Source organism: Ursus americanus, chromosome 13 (genome assembly GCF_024610735.1).
Source record: "Ursus americanus isolate L20-20 chromosome 13, mUrsAme1.1.p, whole genome shotgun sequence".
In the NCBI taxonomy this organism is placed as follows: Eukaryota; Metazoa; Chordata; class Mammalia; order Carnivora; family Ursidae; genus Ursus; species Ursus americanus.
Window position 1 is genome coordinate 18,400,147 of NC_142139.1, and position 17,133 is coordinate 18,417,279.

Consider the following 17,133-nt stretch of genomic DNA (forward strand, 5'->3'; position numbering starts at 1 on the left):
AGATCAGGGAGAGGGCCAGAGGGAGAGGGAGAGAGAATCCTCAAGCAGACTCCACCCTGAGTATGGAGCCCAAAGCTGAGCTCCATCCCAGGACCCTGAAATCATGACCTGAGCCAAAATCAAGAGTCAGGTGCTTAACTAACTGAGCCACCCAGACACCCCAAACATGATTTTAAAAAATTCATAGAAATGAGGATGACTGTTATCAGATAAAAAGTATGCCAGCTCTATCCCACACTAATAGACCACTACTGGTTGCATATATTTTATCAAACTGAACATATAGAGGAATGAATTTAGGAATATAGTCTTTTAAAACCTAAATTGTCTGTAGTAAACTATAATTGTAAGATCCCAATATAAAGGATAACTTCAAGAATGTCATTAAAAGTAAGGTGTTTGAGGTAAAAAAATGTGGTTGGTTTTGTTTATTATTATATATCTACCACTTAGAACAGTACATAGTAGGCCCTAAAGAAATACTTATTGTCATTCTTGCTCACCAAAATGCACAATGGAATTTCTCAAATAGATATGATCATGTTGTCTAAATTTAACAACATTCAAAATACTACCCAATAAATTAAGAGAAAAATTCCATGCTCAAATCGCCATTATAATGTAACTTAAATTACTGTTTCAATTGCTATTATGAAAAATTTAAATGTAGGAAGTGAACTGAACTGAAAGATTAAGTTTTTCGAAAGGAAACTTACATCCTCTGTTGTAACACGCTTATGAAAACTGCTTGATTTGCAACTTCATTGCTTGTATTGAGAGTTCATTCTGTACAAAAAAAAGCATCTTCTTGTGAAAAGAAATGTATCTACATAATGGTCAACAAAAAAACTTGATTAAATGACGTATAAAAAAATGGTTGTAGGCTCATTCCAGTTTCTTTGAGTTTGCAGTTATTTGGAAGCATAATGCTTGTGTCTTAGTTCTGACAAAGAATACACTTCTTGAAAATTGAGAACAAATCTTCTTTTATTTACGTGATTAAAAACATGCTAAAAAGAATAAAAAATATTAAAATGCTAAACTAACTTTTGAAAAGTGAAAGTAATAGATTGTAGAACTCGTAAAGGAATGTCCATATTTTCTAGTAAAGAAGTTATATGTATTTAATCTTTCTCTTCAAATTTTGAACTTATTTCGTGTATTTTAAAGAACTAAATTTCTAACTTGTACTTCCCATGTTTTTATGGAATTTAATTCTTAGGGAAATTAAGTGAGTGAAACTAATTATTAAAAAGACATAAATTAAAAGAGATAAACTTTGGCTGTTTTGAACACTATTAAGACAATCATGTGACAATGTTAACCTGCAAAAGCCAGTCATTTTTGTCACAATAGTCCATATTGAGTTTTTTTTTTTTCAGAAAATACTTCTGAAAAGGCAGGCCTGTACAATGTAATGTACAAATGTATGTGGTAGTTTAAGGGAAATTTTATGTGAAAATTTGCCTAATCCTTTTTCAAATATAATGCATAGAGTATTTAAAAATATTGTCAGTAAAAACATGTTGACAATACTTAATCACTCTTTAATATTTGTAAAAAAGTTAATAATGACTATTAAAACTGAGGCCTATTCTCTTATTAGAAACTATTCTCTGATTAACTGAACAAATAATCACAGGCTCTAATATATAAATACAATCACTAGAGGAAAGGGATAGATTTCCTGTAACTTTTATTAACATACGCCGACTGTGAGAATTCTATTAGTCTAGACAAAAGAACTGCAGTATTTCTTTTGCCTTCCTTATTTTGGCAGATCTGAAGTGCTTGCAATTCTGTACTACCAGGATTTCATGAATCCCCTACTCAGTTTAATTTTTGCATACTTACCAGGTGTTTTAAAAATGCGACTGGTTTCTTTTTCTTTCTTTCTTTCTTTCTTTCTTTCTTTCTTTCTTTCTTTCTTTCTTTCTTTCTTTCTTTCTTTTTTTTTAAATGATTTATTTATTTATTTATTTGGGGGGGAGAGATTGCAGGAGTGGGAAGGGCAGAGAGGGAGGGAGAGAGAATCTCAAGCAGACTCCATGCTGAGCGCAGGGCCTGGTGCAGGCTCCATCCCAGGACCCTGACCCAAAGGGAAATCAAGAGTCTGAAGTGCAGCCGACTGTGCCACCCAGGTGCCCCTCTTTTTTCTTTCTTTCTTTTTTTAATGTTTCAAGTTTTTATTTAAATTCAAAGCTGTAGTCATCAAGATAGTATGGTGCTGGTACAAAACCAGACACATAGATCAATGGAACAGAATAGACAACCCAGAAATGGACTCACAACTATATGGTCAACTAATTTTTGACATATATATATTATATATATATATATATAGGTTCCAGTGAAGAGAATATACTTTGGTTCGAAAAATAAAATCAAAACATCTCTTGATACCATACTACTCCAAGTTGTATTGTCATGAATTGAGGAGTGAGACTGGAGTATCAAAATAATCAAACCATATTTCATGGAGATGGTTAGTTGTAGTTAGTACATATTCATAATTGGCTTGGTTTTTTTATGACTATTCAGTCTTATCTCATATCTTGCATGAGTATACAGACATTTCCTTGTATTTTGCATGATTTTGCTTTCTATTGGGAGAATACATTTCTGTAGCAATTTAAAGATTTCTTGAAGGTGAATATTTTTTAAAGTTTTTTAAAGTTTACTGAGTTTCTTTTGATATTGCTATTTTGCTAAAAATCTTTGGTAACTTGGCTTTGACAATGAAAAATAGAAGACAGCCTTCTGTACTAAAACATTTTTTAAATTTAACGTGTCATTTATTTCTTTATTCTTGAAATTTAATAAATTTTCCTTCTGTTAATTAGTTATTATTTTCTTGGTCATCAGGAGATCATTCTTAGATTTTCATTATTATTTTTTTATTATGATATGTTAGTCACCACATCATTAGTTTCTGATGTAGTGTTCCATGATTCATTGTTTGCATATTATTGTAATAGTTGATGGTTCATCCCTGCTCTTAATTTTGCATTATAAAACACCATTTTCTGGGCTCCTGGGTGGCTCAGTGGGTTAACTGTCTGCCTTCAGCTTAGGTCATGAACTGACATTGGGCTCTTTGCTCAGCGGGGAGCCTGCTTCTCCCTCTCCCTCTGCCACACCTCCTGCTTGTGCTCTCTTTCTCTGTCAAATAAATGAATAAAATCTTAAAAAAAAATAAAACACCGTTCTCTTCATTTGTGTGTATGTAACAACAAAATATGCTTCTGCAATGAGCATATTGGCTTATTTTTTTTTACATTTCATATTTTTTAAAGTTTTTATTTAAATTCCAATTAGTTAACATACAGTGTTATATTGGTTTCAGGTGTACAATGTAGTGATTCAACACTTACATAGCATTACCCAGTGCTCATCATGACAAGTGCATTCCTGAATCCCCATCACCTATTTAATCCATCCTCCCAGACCCTCCCCTCTTGTAACTACCAGTTTGTTCTCTATAATTAAGCGTGTTTTTCTTGATTTCTCTCTCTCTCTCTTCTGTATGATTTTTTGTTTTGTTTCTTAAATTCCACATTTGAGTGAAATCATGCCTTGCTCTGACTGACTTATTTTGCTTAGGATTATACTCTCTAGCTCCATCCATGTCATTGCAAATGATAAGATTTCATTCTTTTTATAGCTGAGTAATATTTCATTGAATGTGTGTGTGTGTGTGTGTGTATTTATATGGAGAGAGAGAGAAGATATATAGAGAGAAGATACATATAGATGGAGAAGATCTGATATATGTCTCTCTCTATATATATATATGATAGAGAAGATGTGAGATATACATATCTATCCATTGATCAATCAATGAACACTTGGGCTGCTTCCATATCTTGGCTATTGTAAATAATGCTGCTGTAAACGCAGAGGTGCTTGTATCCCTTTGAATAGTGTTTTTGTATTCTTTGGGTAAATACCCAGTACCGCAATTGCCAGATCATAGGGTATTCTATTTTTAACTTTTTGAGGAATCTCATACTCTTTTCCACAGTGACTACACCAGTTTGCTTTCCCACCAACAGTGCACAAGGGTTCCTTTTTCTCCACATCTTGCCAACACTTGTTGTTTCTTGTGTTGCTGATTTCAGCCATTCTGATAGATGCAAGGTGATATCTCACTGTAGTTTTGATTTGCATTTCCCTGATGGTGAGTAATGATGAAATTCTTTTCAAGTGTTTGTTGGTCATATGTATGTCTTCTTTGGAGAAATGTCTGTTCGTGTCTTCTGTCCATTTTTTAATTGTGTTGTTTTTTGGGTGTTGAATATATAAGTTCTTTATATATTTTAGATACTAACCCTTTATTGGATATGTCATTTGTAAAAATCTTCTCCCATTCAGTAGGTTGCCTTTTAGTTTTGTTGATTGTTTCCTTCATTGTGCAGAGGTGTTTTTTTTTTTTTTTTTGATGTGCCAGTAGTTTATTTTTGCTTTTGTTTCCCTTGCCTCAGGGAATCTATCTAGAAAAAAGTTGCTACTGTTGATGTCAAAGAAGTTACTGCTTATGTTCTCTTCTAAGATTTTTATGGTTTCAGGAGTCTTTAATCTATTTTGAATTTATTTTTGTGCATGGTGTGAGAAAGTGGTTCAGTTTCTTTCTTTTGCCTGTTGCTGTCCAGTTTTCCCAACACCATCTGTTGAAAAGACTGTCTTTTTCCCATTGGATATTCTTAATAGCTTTGTTGAAAATAATTGACTATATAGTTGTGTATTTATTTCGTAGTTTTCTATTCTGTTCTATTGATCTATGTGTCTATTTTTGTGCCAGTACCATACTGTTTTGATTACTATAGCATTGTAATATAACTTGAAGTTCAGAATTGTGATGCCTCTTCTTTTTCAAGATTGCTTGGCTGTTTAGGTCTTTTGTGGTTCATACAAATTTTAGGATTGTTTGTCCTAGTTCTGTCAAAAATGCTGTTGGCATTTTGGTAAGGATTGTATTAAATATATAGATTGCTTTGGGTAGTATAGACATTTTAACAATATTTGTTCTTGCAATCCATGAGTATGGAATGCCTTTCCATTTCTTTGTGTCATCTTGAATTTCTTTCATCAGTGTTTTACAGTTTTCAGAGTACAGATCTTTCACCTCTTTGATTATGTTTATTGATAAGTATCTTATTATTTTGGGTGCAATTGTAAATTGTATTGTTTTCTTAATTTCTCTTTTTGCTGCTTCATTATGGGTATATAGAAATGCAACAGATTTCTGTATCTTGATTTTGTTCCTGTGACTTGAATGAATTCATTTATCAGTTCTAGCAGTTTTCTTGTGGAGTCTTTCGGGTTTTCTATATATAGCATCATATCATCTGCAAATTGTGGAAGTTTTTTTTTTTTTTAAAGATTTTATTTATTTATTCGACAGAGATAGAGACAGCCAGCGAGAGAGGGAACACAAGCAGGGGGAGTGGGAGAGGAAGAAGCAGGCTCATAGCGGAAGAGCCTGATGTGGGGCTCGATCCCACAATGCCAGGATCACGCCCTGAGCTGAAGGCAGACGCTTAACCGCTGTGCCACCCAGGCGCCCCGAAAGTTTTACTTCTTGGATATTTTTTATTTCTTTTTGATGTGTGATAGTTGTGGCTAGGACTTCCAGTACTATGTTGAATTAAAATGAAGAGAGTGCACATCCTTGCCTTATTTCTGTTGTTAAGGGAAATGTTCTCAGTTTTTCCCCATTAAGGATGATGTCGGCTGTGGGTTTTTCATATATAGCCTGTATTATGTTGAAGTATGTTCTCTCTAAACCTGTTCTGTTGAGTGTGTTTCTGCGTCTATTGAAATGATCATATGGTTCTTATCCTTTCTCTTATTGATGTGATCTATAATGTTGACTGGTTTGCAAATATTGAATCACCATTGCAGCCCAGGAGTAAATCCCACTTGATCATGGTGAGTGATTTTTTTAATGTATTGTTGGATTTGGTTGAGGATTTTTGCATCTACATTCTTAGGGATATTGGCCTGTAGTTCTCTTTTTTTTGTGGAGTCTTTATCTGGTTTTTGTATTGATGAGCTAATGCTAATTCAAATAAACTCAAATTTTTATAGCTTTGAGGTAAAAAAATAACCCATACAACTCTAAAATGTGTGTGTGTGTGTGTGTGTGTGTGTGTTTTAGATTTTATTTATTCATTTTTGAGAGAGAGAGAGTATGAGTAAGGGGAGAGGCAAAGAGAGAGGGGGAAGCAGGCTCCTTGGTGAGCAGGGAGCCAGATGTGGGGCTCGATCCCAGGACCTGAAGATCCCAGGACCTGAAGATCATGACCTGAGCCAAAAGCAGACGCCCAACCATCTGAGCCACCCAGGCACCCCTCTAAAATGGGATTTTAATATATAGTTAAAGATATTTGTTTAAAATCTGTAAGGAAGTATAACAAATATACTAAGATACTAAAATAAAATAGATTGGCTGTAAGTCAAAACTTTATGTCATTTATGTCAAATATTAGAAATTTATTCCACAGTGAAAACTAATGTGCAAAGGTGAAATTGAGCAAAGGCATTATTTTGACATTGCAGTATCTGTTTAAAAAAAGAGTGTTTTTTTTAAATTTAAATTCAATTAGCCAACATACAGTACATCATTAGTTTTTGATGTAGTGTTTAATGATTCACTAGTTGTGTATAACACCCAATGCTCTTCACATCACGTGACCGCTTTAATGTCCATTAAAAAAAAGAGTGTAGCCAAGTCTAATGTGTGTATAACTAGAAACCCACTAAAGATGGAGTGAGTATATTCATGGTGGCTGCTTTCTCTTATTGTAGTTCTGCCATTATTCTCTTATAAGGTTCCCATTTTTTCATAATTTCCTACTCTTAAGAAAGGCAATCTGATTGACTCAACCCAGTCATAATTTGCTCCTTTTGGATCAAGTAGTCCTGCTTTCCTCTCCCAATCTTTGGTTTGGGTGGGGGGAGACTTGAAGGTCACATCTTGTTTTGAGTTGTCCTTTTAAAAGATAGGGGTATGGCTTGTGAAGTGAGAATGAGAAGTTATACAGGTTAAGAAATTTTATTAATACATTCATAGCAATAAAACTTATCACACATTATAAGGTGTATCACAGATATTGGTATATATAATCTTTTATTTTTTTTGCCTTTTAAATAAAATAGTAATCAGTTATTTACAAGTGAAGATTAAGTAAAATATTCAATTAATGAATCCATTATTTTGACTTGTGTATTTGTTAACTGTTGACACAATAATGTTGCATAATAAAGAGCCACAAAATCTCAAAGGCCTACAGGAACACACACCTTTCTTGTGCACCTGCGGGTCGGCTACAGTTGAGCTGATCTAGGCTGGGCTCAACTGGAAGGCTCTGCTTCAGACTCTACAAGTCTCTCAGCTAAGACTTGTCAACTCAATGCCTGTTGTTTTCCTTCTGATACTAGGGGACTAGCAGGGACATATTGTTCTAGAGACCATGACAGGTACAAGAGAGCAAGAGAGTTGGTCATTGTGGATGAGTCCAAAGTCAAGAGGTAGGGAGAGAAAGCCCACCTTTAGTGGGAGGAACTGTGAAGTTGCTTATAGATAGGGGTGAAGAATCAGAGTCAATGACTCAGGCTGCCACAACTTGTAACTTTAATATAAATCAAACTACTTCTCTGTTTTTCAGCAGTGTGAATAGAAGTCTTATGTATTTTATAAAATCCCATATCTATTGGGCAAAAACAAAAGTGAAAAGTGAAGAAATAAAAGGGTAGAATACTTTTATTTGTTTTATACTATGCTTTCCTTTTGATATATGTCTACCACATTCAGATTAACATCTATTGAAAAGCGTACTACAGGATGTTTTTGCAGGGTGTTTGTTTTGAAGACTAGTATAAAAATTTCCACAAGTTTCATCTCCAACCACACATATTTTAACTTGATCTTTTATTCTGCATTTACTTTTGGGCGTCCTTAAGAATCTGTTAAAATTCTGAAATTATGCAGTATTGATTTCAGGAAAAGTTGAAGTGGTTACACATGATTGCCTCTGCCTTAAAAGAAATCCTTATTTGGTTCTAATTTGAACAATATTGAAAGCACAACAAAACTAGCTTTCTATTATGTCACCACACATTTAGCGAGTTATGGAAAGCATTTTGTTTCAAGAATGGAGTTAACTATGTCTTGTCCGCACTTCTAGCCATTCTTGTCATTTCTGGCTACTCTCCAAGCCTGACTGTTATACAGATTTCTTTCCTAGTTAGAAATGCATTGAAATCCCGGGAACATATGCTGCTGACTGCTAGACGAGTTTTAGTGATGAGAGATTAATGTAATTGCTTTTGTTTGAGAAATATAATTGGTCACAGTTACATATATGTAGCTTATATGAGAAATATGTTTTGTTTTAAAACTCATTATGTTTATTTTTACTTTGCTTTTAAAATTAAACTAAAAAGAATCTGAAATTGCATACTTCTTTCTTTCCTCATTTTCCAGAACATTTGGAATAGAAACAGTACAAATTTGTGTGAAATAAATGCACAGGTATCTAAATATACACGTAATTTAAAGTTAAGGTATAAAGTTTAAAATGACAAAATATTTGCTAGCCTAAAATTCCAAAAAGAGGAGTAGCATAATTCCCAAATTAAGTGTCATTTCCTCAAATATTATCATTATATCATGTTTGTTTTATTAAATTGTTTTCTGTAAACAATATAGTAAACTAGTATTTAGTATATATTAGCATGATAGTTCTTATCTTCTAGTAAAATGCAATAATTTTCCAGTTTTTTTGTTATTCTAAAAAAAAAAAAAAACACTGTACCTAAATACACGGATTTACTTTCTGATCATCTCTGAAACTTCAGTAGAGTTTGAGCCTGCAACAGACCTGTGTCCTCTAGAGTTTCTGGTTCACTTACATGTACGGTGGTGGTGGCTTTGTTGGTTTTCCTTAATAGGTCCCACCCAGCCCCTGCCCGTCTTTCATAGCATGGGATCATAGGTCTTTTCTCCAAAGTCTGATTTCTCCCTTTTCTTTGAAGAGTTCAGTTTCAGAAGTTCAGAAATACCATCAGGATGAGAGAGTATACTATTTATACAGCTACCACATACTCTTTTGAATTAGGTCGGTTATACATTATAAATAAGAAACTACCTAAAAACATTGTTCACAGAATATGATTAGACCTTGCATACCTACATAGCCCAAACATTACATTCCTGACATTTAGGACTTTTAAATGTAAACTGTTCTGTGCTAGGGCCTTCTCATAACTAAAATATGAGTCAGTTGCAAACCATAATAGAGTTTGGCTCTGCAACATGATGAAGTGTTCTGGATGTAGTGAAACGCTTCGCCCAGACTCATGGCAGCAGAATTCCCAGCGGTCACCCAAAATAGGGAAAGAAATGAAGAACAAAATTAAAGGAACTATGCAAACCCTGGCACCAACCTTTCATGGCAATACAGCTTTTTATTGTTGTTAAGAAATGAAAGTACTTAAAAGTTTAAACCCATAAATGATTGTACAAGTGCATGTTGAATTTTCTCTTTCCTAATGACTAAATTTAGCTCTCAACTTGAAATTTTGAAAACGAGTATATGTATGTCCTATCAAATGCAATTATGTGGTTAGTTTGATAAGAAAACGAACATAGAATGTCAAACTTCCTGCTGAAATTTAATTAGAACTTCTGCTATATAATCTTAGTATATATAGGCTTTGACATAAATTTACTAAATAAAACCTTGTTATTGGAAGCCTGTATAGCATGCAAAATGTGTCAATCTCATTGAATTAAATGAATCCTGTAGTAGTTGGCTTCAATTGGAGAGTGAACATGTGAAACTATTGCCAAACATTTAAAATATAAATTTGATTATTTACTTGAGCCAAGGTTTGATGTTTTATCCTGATGTTTTTCTTTAATGAATATTGTGTTTGAGTCTCAAATTTCATATCAAGTCCCAGAATGTTCCTTTTTACACACCACCCTGATGCGGTGATAGCAAGCTGTCCCCCAGCACCGAGCCTCTGACTGCACTGAGGGCAGACTGCTACTCCGCACACGGTCTCCTCTCAGGCAGGAAAGGTGGAGTTTTCCTTTTCAGGGTCAAAGGAAGTGACAGGCCAGGGGGGTTGGTTGTACTGATCATAGTGGGGATTTCAGCTTGGTTAATTTGCTTTCAACTTCAAGTCCTCACTTGAGCCTGCATACAGAAAATTAAGCGGTAGGTCTCAGCATCTTGTTTCACTCTGATGAATAAAAGTTGTTTTCAGTATAAGATTAGACTTTCTCCCCCGGTGAATTTCAGTAGCACCTACACAGTTTAAACCAGGGCATCATTTAGTAGAGTGCTATTTGAGTGACATCATAACGACCTATTAAGGATAATGCACATTTGAATGAGCTTAGTTATTCCTTCAGGTTGACTCACGATATGTGTGGTGTTTAGCGTAGCTGTTTCTGAAGTAGCGATGGGCGTTGATTAAATCTTACATTCCAGTCTCCCAAGTGGGAGATTTTCTGAACAAAACATACATGTTTGTCTGAAGCTCTTTTAAGTTATCATTCTGAGTATGAAGTTCCTGAATTATCATCCAATAAGATTTCATATCATAAAATTTACACATGGTGGGGCGCCTGGGTGGCAGCGGTTAAGCGTCTGCCTTCGGCTCAGGGCGGGATCCCAGCGTTACGGGATCGAGCCCCACATCAGGCTCCTCTGCTATGAGCCTGCTTCTTCCTCTCCCACTCCCCCTGCTTGTGTTCCCTCTCTCTCTGGCTGTCTCTATCTCTGTCGAATAAATAAATAAAATATTTAAGAAAATAAAAAATAAAAAATAAAATTTACGCATGGTGTCATGAGAGGCAAACAAGAGCTAGGAAATCAAAAGGATTTGGATTGGTTCTAAATATCATTGTGATATAAGGCAACTTTGATCAATGCACTCTTATATACTAGTAACATACTTACTGTATTAAATTTGCTGATATTATGATTCTAATAAAAAAATGTAAAAATAACCTGGGTTTGCTTTTTAAAACAGAAATATCTCTAGGGTAAAAGTTATATGCTAGGCATGGATAAGTTTTAAGAATGGAAAAATGAGCAAGACAATTCTTGCTCTCAAAATCTCAGCATTTACAAGGCACTAATCTGAGCAATATAATGATCTTTGGTAACATGAAGAGATTCTCAAAGACCAATTTCTGTAATAGACACATTTATTAAAGAAATCAGAGTAACACAGTACTGTTATTGAAATAAATATTTTTTTGGCAGAACTGTTAGTTAAAAGGTGTGCTGAAATGCAATCTTTATGGCAATGTCTTTGGAAGCCATATGTGTGAACGCTAAGCATGATTTTTGGGGTAATACTCTGTCATAGTTTATGTGGTCTGGGTAATAATTATACTTGAGTAAGTTAATTTTGGGATGTCAGTTCCACAAAAATAAAAAGACAATAATATAAGTATTTTTGCCACTAAAAAACAACTAATCAAGTACTATGGGCCTTGATGCATCTTTTACTGTTTTAGAGTTTTGTGTACTTTGTGTCTATCTCATCAACTATTTAGATTTTAGTCATTTCTGGAAATGAATATTTATGACTGGATCTTTTAAGAAAAGGACTCAAGTTCTTTGTAGACATTTAAAAAATAGTAACCTTTATTGATATTTACAGAGAATTTATCTAGTTTCCTTACTTGTAATATATACCCACCACCTTCCTGCTCAATGATTAATAATTTTCAGTTGGCATTGATAAAACAAAGCTTCCCTTATTGTAGATTATTTTCCCTTATTGTAAATATGAAGAAACCTAAAAATGAAGAAAATGTAGATAAACAGTATTTGTAAACAATCAAGTCTTAATTTCTTCAAAGTAATTTTCTTATTGATATCAAATGCATATTTTGTTTGAAGGCTCATTGTCGTCATGCACAAGTTAGAGGCTTTGATCTAAGATCTTCAGCTTGCACTCTGGCTCTGGCTCTTTCTACACATAGGTCTCTGGAAAAATCACTATGCTTGAGTTAGGAGGCTGACCATTGTTTTTCTTAGGTAAATCACTTGACATTTCAATGACTTAATTTTGATTCTCTGCAAAATAGAGAAGATGGACTTGATGATATTTAATACTCCTCCTAAAATTTTAATACATCTACTTGCAAATAAATGGATGGATTTCTGGACTGTTAGTGTACTATAAACTCTACAGTTTCCCAAAAGGAAAAAAAATAGATTTTTTTCCTTCTTATTTATTAAGAACCATTTTATGTAGTTCGTAGAAAGGTTTTGAATTAAAAAATATGTTTTAGACATGTGTTCATCCTTATTCACTAAGAACCACTTTATTTAGCTTGCAGAGAGGTTATGAATTTAAGAATAGGTTTTTAAGTGTGGTTGATCTACTGACCACAGTGAAATTACTGATTTATTAATTGGGGAATCAGTTCATAATGGACCTTGATATTTTAGTCAATTCCTTAACCTTGACTGTAACATATTATCTTTGTAATATCAATTTAAATCAGTGAAATGCCATGTTTTATAGATATAGCTACGTGTATGTAATGATTTGATAATTGATATTGCTAATTAATGATTACTTATTGATTATGCAGTTGTATGCTGATTTATTCACTTAAAAATTAAATATAAAGCCCCAAGATATAATATTATTCTTGATTCACTGCAAATTCACTGTAAATTCACTATTTACACAGTTTGTTAATATTAATTTTTTTGTTGTTTTTAAATATCTATTTAACTGTTCAGCAGGCTGAATATCAAGGACTCTTCCTTCAGCAAAAAAAAGTTTGGTGACAATACTTAAAGCCATATTTTTTATTTAACTTTTACCTTTATCAAACTACCAAAAGACAGCCTGTTTTTAAATTCATTGGTCATTAACCCCCTTAATCTCAGTCATGTTTTTGTTTCTAAATATAATCATTCATTTACCAGGGTTTCACTGTCTAGGGATCAGGTGTCTCAGCCAAGAAAGTCATTATTCTGAAGGTCTTTAAATGGTGACAGAGGTGGTGGCAGTGGACAATACCTATATCTCAACCATTAGCTGCAGCTGATGTTTTGTTATGAATAAGTCAACCACGAAGTTACCACCTGCCCTTGTAATTGTAGCAGGTGAAACCACATATGTTACTGAAGCCCCAACTATCTTAGCACAAAGGTCAACATTTGTTAGGCAGGCATAAAATATGCAAGTGCCTTATCTTCATGGTGTAATGTTTCTTTAATCTTTAAGGGTAAATTTTCAAACTTTCAGAATAGATACCTTGAAAATGCCCCCTGTACTTAAATTATGGAATTCTGTTTTGTTTTTATTTTAAATATAGTCACTTGTAGAGGAAATTCAAAATGTGATTTTATTTATTTTATTTTAATTTTGCAAAATGATTATTTTATTTTATTTTGGCAAGATGAATATTTAAATGCAATTATTTTATTTCAGGTCTAAATAACTGTAAAGATAAACATACGACACCAAAGTGGTAATGTTAGCACTAAAAGTTTAGCTGTGCAATAGTTTTCGGTTTGTCTTTTTAGAGAATGGAATGTATTTTCAACATAAACTTTTTTTTAGCTTAGGAACACTATTGTAGACTCTTTTAAAATCTTGGAATTTTAAAATAAACTACTAATAGCCATTGTCTGTATTATGAAAGTGGTCTTGTTTGTACGGAAAGAAGTCTTTAAAAATTATAAAGTCTTAATTCTTGTTTCCAGATATCTTTTCTAAACTTTTAATGGTTGATTCCTGTGTTTTATATGATAACATTTCAAAACAATTCTTATCAAATCTTAGTCCAAAGAAGGCATTGTAATGGAGTAAGACTTTTAGGTTAGTGGCAGATCCAAGAATGAGCCACACATGTTAGGGTCTGGAGTCATCAGGAGGGTGGTAATTGGCACGGGCAAGATGTAAGGCAGTCCAAAGAATTATCCATGGTGTGGAAGATAAACTTTTTGGAAACAAGATGTCAACAATATTTCTATTATCAAACTCCTCTCTTTCCTGTAAGGGATGTGATCTGTCTTATTTTCCTCTGTACTTTTAGTGACTAACATATGCCTGTTTTTTGATAGATTCTAAAATATTGAATGAATAAATACTGGAATTAGTGACAACCTCATCACAAACAGGGTCCATAGTTCTGAAATTCTTGGTAGGTAGAAACATGGCACAGGGTATCAGGAGAAGTGAAGGGATTGCAGGAGACACCTACCTGTGCTAAGGAGTTCATATCTCCTTTTCTACATAATTCATTACTCCAGGCTATTGGGAGAACTGAGAAAACCCATGCTAAAAACGTTTTAGGGATATCTGAGGAACCGTGGAATAGAAAAGAGATACTGGACAATTAAGAGAAATATACAGATTTCTGCCCCCTAGGAAAGGAATAGGAAGTTCTTAACTTTTTAATTGGTAAGCTGACACTGATTTTAGGAAAAAGGATAGCTGACTTATTGAATGAATAACATGGGGTATCCAAAAAAATAACCTTTGCTGATATCAGATGCAATGATGAAATGTTCTAAATCTGTTTTTATAATTGGTTGACTATAAATACATTCAGAAATGTTTAGTTTTGAACTCATTAATATTAAACTAAATTTATTCCTTCTAATAAAATAGGAAAGCTCAGGGGCACCTGGGTGGCTCAGTTGGGTAAGCGTCTGCCTTCAGCTCAGGTCATGATCCCAGGGTCCTGGGATGGGGCCCTGCCCTGGGCTTCTTGCTCAGTGGGAAGTCAGTTCCTCCTCTCCTTCTGCCTCTCCCCTAGCTCATGCTCTCTTTCGGTCTCTCTCTCAAATAAATAAATAACATCTTAAAATAAAATAAAATAAAATAAAATAAAATAAAATAAAATAAAATAAAATAAAATAAAATAGGAAAACTCTTTCTCTTTCTAAAATGATGGAGTTGGCCAAGATCTCATAGAGCATACATGATCAAAGACTTCTGGAGCTGTATCTAGGGATCAATAGAACAGTCTATTTTTTCTTAAATTCTGACAGAGAGAGATTTATTGGCTGACCCAAGATTATATGGCTAGTTAGTTCATATGTAAGTGATTCAGATTCCAGATAGAAATAATATGCACATTTGGTTGTGACATATTTTTCAAATATGATTCATTGTGTTTGTTGAGCATACATTCTTACACATGAGAGAGACAGATTTGCATGGCAGTAGAGGAAACTTACTTTCTAGCTCTGTGTCATTGGAAAATTACCTAACCTCCTTTTTTTATAATAATTTTTTATTATATTATGTTAGTAACCATACAGTACATCCCTAGTTTTTGATGTAAAGTTCCATGATTCATTATTTGAGTATAACACCCAGTGCACCATGCAATATGTGCCCTCCATAATTACCTAACCTCTTTACCTTTGTTAACTAGTTCTCTAATGGGAACATAGTAGTATTTTCCTCTTAGGGCTCTTTTGAGGACTTTTTAAAGTGTGTGTGTATGTATGTGTATGTATGTACACACACACATATAACCTAAAACTATGTCTAGCACATATATTAGCTATTTTGTTATAACTATTAAAATATAGAAGGGGCTTGTTCAATTCATGCACTTAACCACTTATAATGAGGTACCTTTCTGGAATACCCAGCATATTTCTAGTGCATGGTACTGTTTCCTGATGCACCTTTGATGTCATATTTAATTGGTGCCAATATGGATTACCCTTATTCTCAGTGTTCTTTCTTAAACACACACACATGCACACACACTCATATACACTTTGACAAACACACACACTCATATATGCACATTCTCTCACAAATACACTTATAAGGTATCTTTCTCTCTCTCACACACAGACAAGCATACACAAGGTTGGCATATTGGTTTCTAATTAGACCAAATCATAAAATTACAGATGAAAGACAATTTAGAATTGAAAAAAAATCTATTAAGCTAAAATGTCAAAGTTGAGTTATGAGGTATTTCCATCAGTTATCTTTTATTCTTCATTTATTTTTTTACTGCATTTTAAAGACTGTGAACACCTATATGAAAACTCAGACATATACAATATGAAGATAATTATTAATTTCTAAAGAACATTAGTGATTATATTTTTAGATGACCATTGGGTCATTGATTCTTAAAACCATATTTTTCAGGCTTTTGAAATACATATATGTGTATGTATGTCAAAGGTCTTCCTACATGAAAACTTCATATATATTCAATATGTTTCAGAGATGAACAGTAAATTATAATTTTGACTTTTGGTTGTAGGACCTGGAATTCTGATTTATTAAATCATTTTCTCAAAGTCTCTCCCTAGCTCTAAGGAACTCCTAGGTCTGTGCTCACAACTTTAAAACCAAGATTAACTTTTTATCAAACACTTCCCTCTGGGCTAATCATTTTGATGGCATCATCTAGTCTTCATAAAATGCTCTAAGACACATAGTATTATCTCAATTTTAAGATGAGGAGACTAAGGCCAAGATAAATGAAATGCTCAAGTTTACCCAGCTAATAAGTCGGGGATCCAGAACCTGAATTTCAGTTTTTCTACTTTGAAATAACCCACGTTATTTGCAACCGTATAAGGAGGCAGTTGGACATTGGCTGCAGTCGTAGATACTGTGGACCTTTCCTTAAGACAAGTAGCATAGAGAATGATGTGAGCCCAAACTAGAGCTGGCACATTACCAACTGCTTGAGACTGTCTGTATAGACTAAGTTGAGCCATTTGCTGTGATCAAACCTCTCCTATTAAAAGATGGCATTAGAGGTATCATAATTCTTTAGTACTTAAGTTTATATGTAGTTTTCTGGGCTTTTCTTTCTATCATTTGCTCATCCATTTATTAGTCTAGCTCTGCTATCTTTCCCACTCATTCCCTGTCAGAGAATAAGGACAGTCCTACCTGTTGCTTCCCCCTCTACCCCATCTCCTCCTTCTCTCGGAAAAGAAGAAATCCGAATCCTTTTGCTCTCTTCTCCTCTCTTTCCTCATATTCGTTTGCATTGCTCTTAGATCTGATGGAGTTTTTTACAGTTTAACTATAAAATATGACATTTCATCCCATGAGAAAAATGTCTTGGTTATATCCTAGCTAAAT

General features: G+C 33.8%; 1 protein-coding gene across 1 annotated transcript in view; it reads left to right on the top strand.

The window, feature by feature from the left end:
* The window catches only part of FAT4 (FAT atypical cadherin 4), a 165,373-nt gene that overhangs the window by 55,778 nt on the left and 92,462 nt on the right, over nucleotides 1-17,133 (top strand). The gene's annotated exons all lie outside the window — the stretch shown is intronic.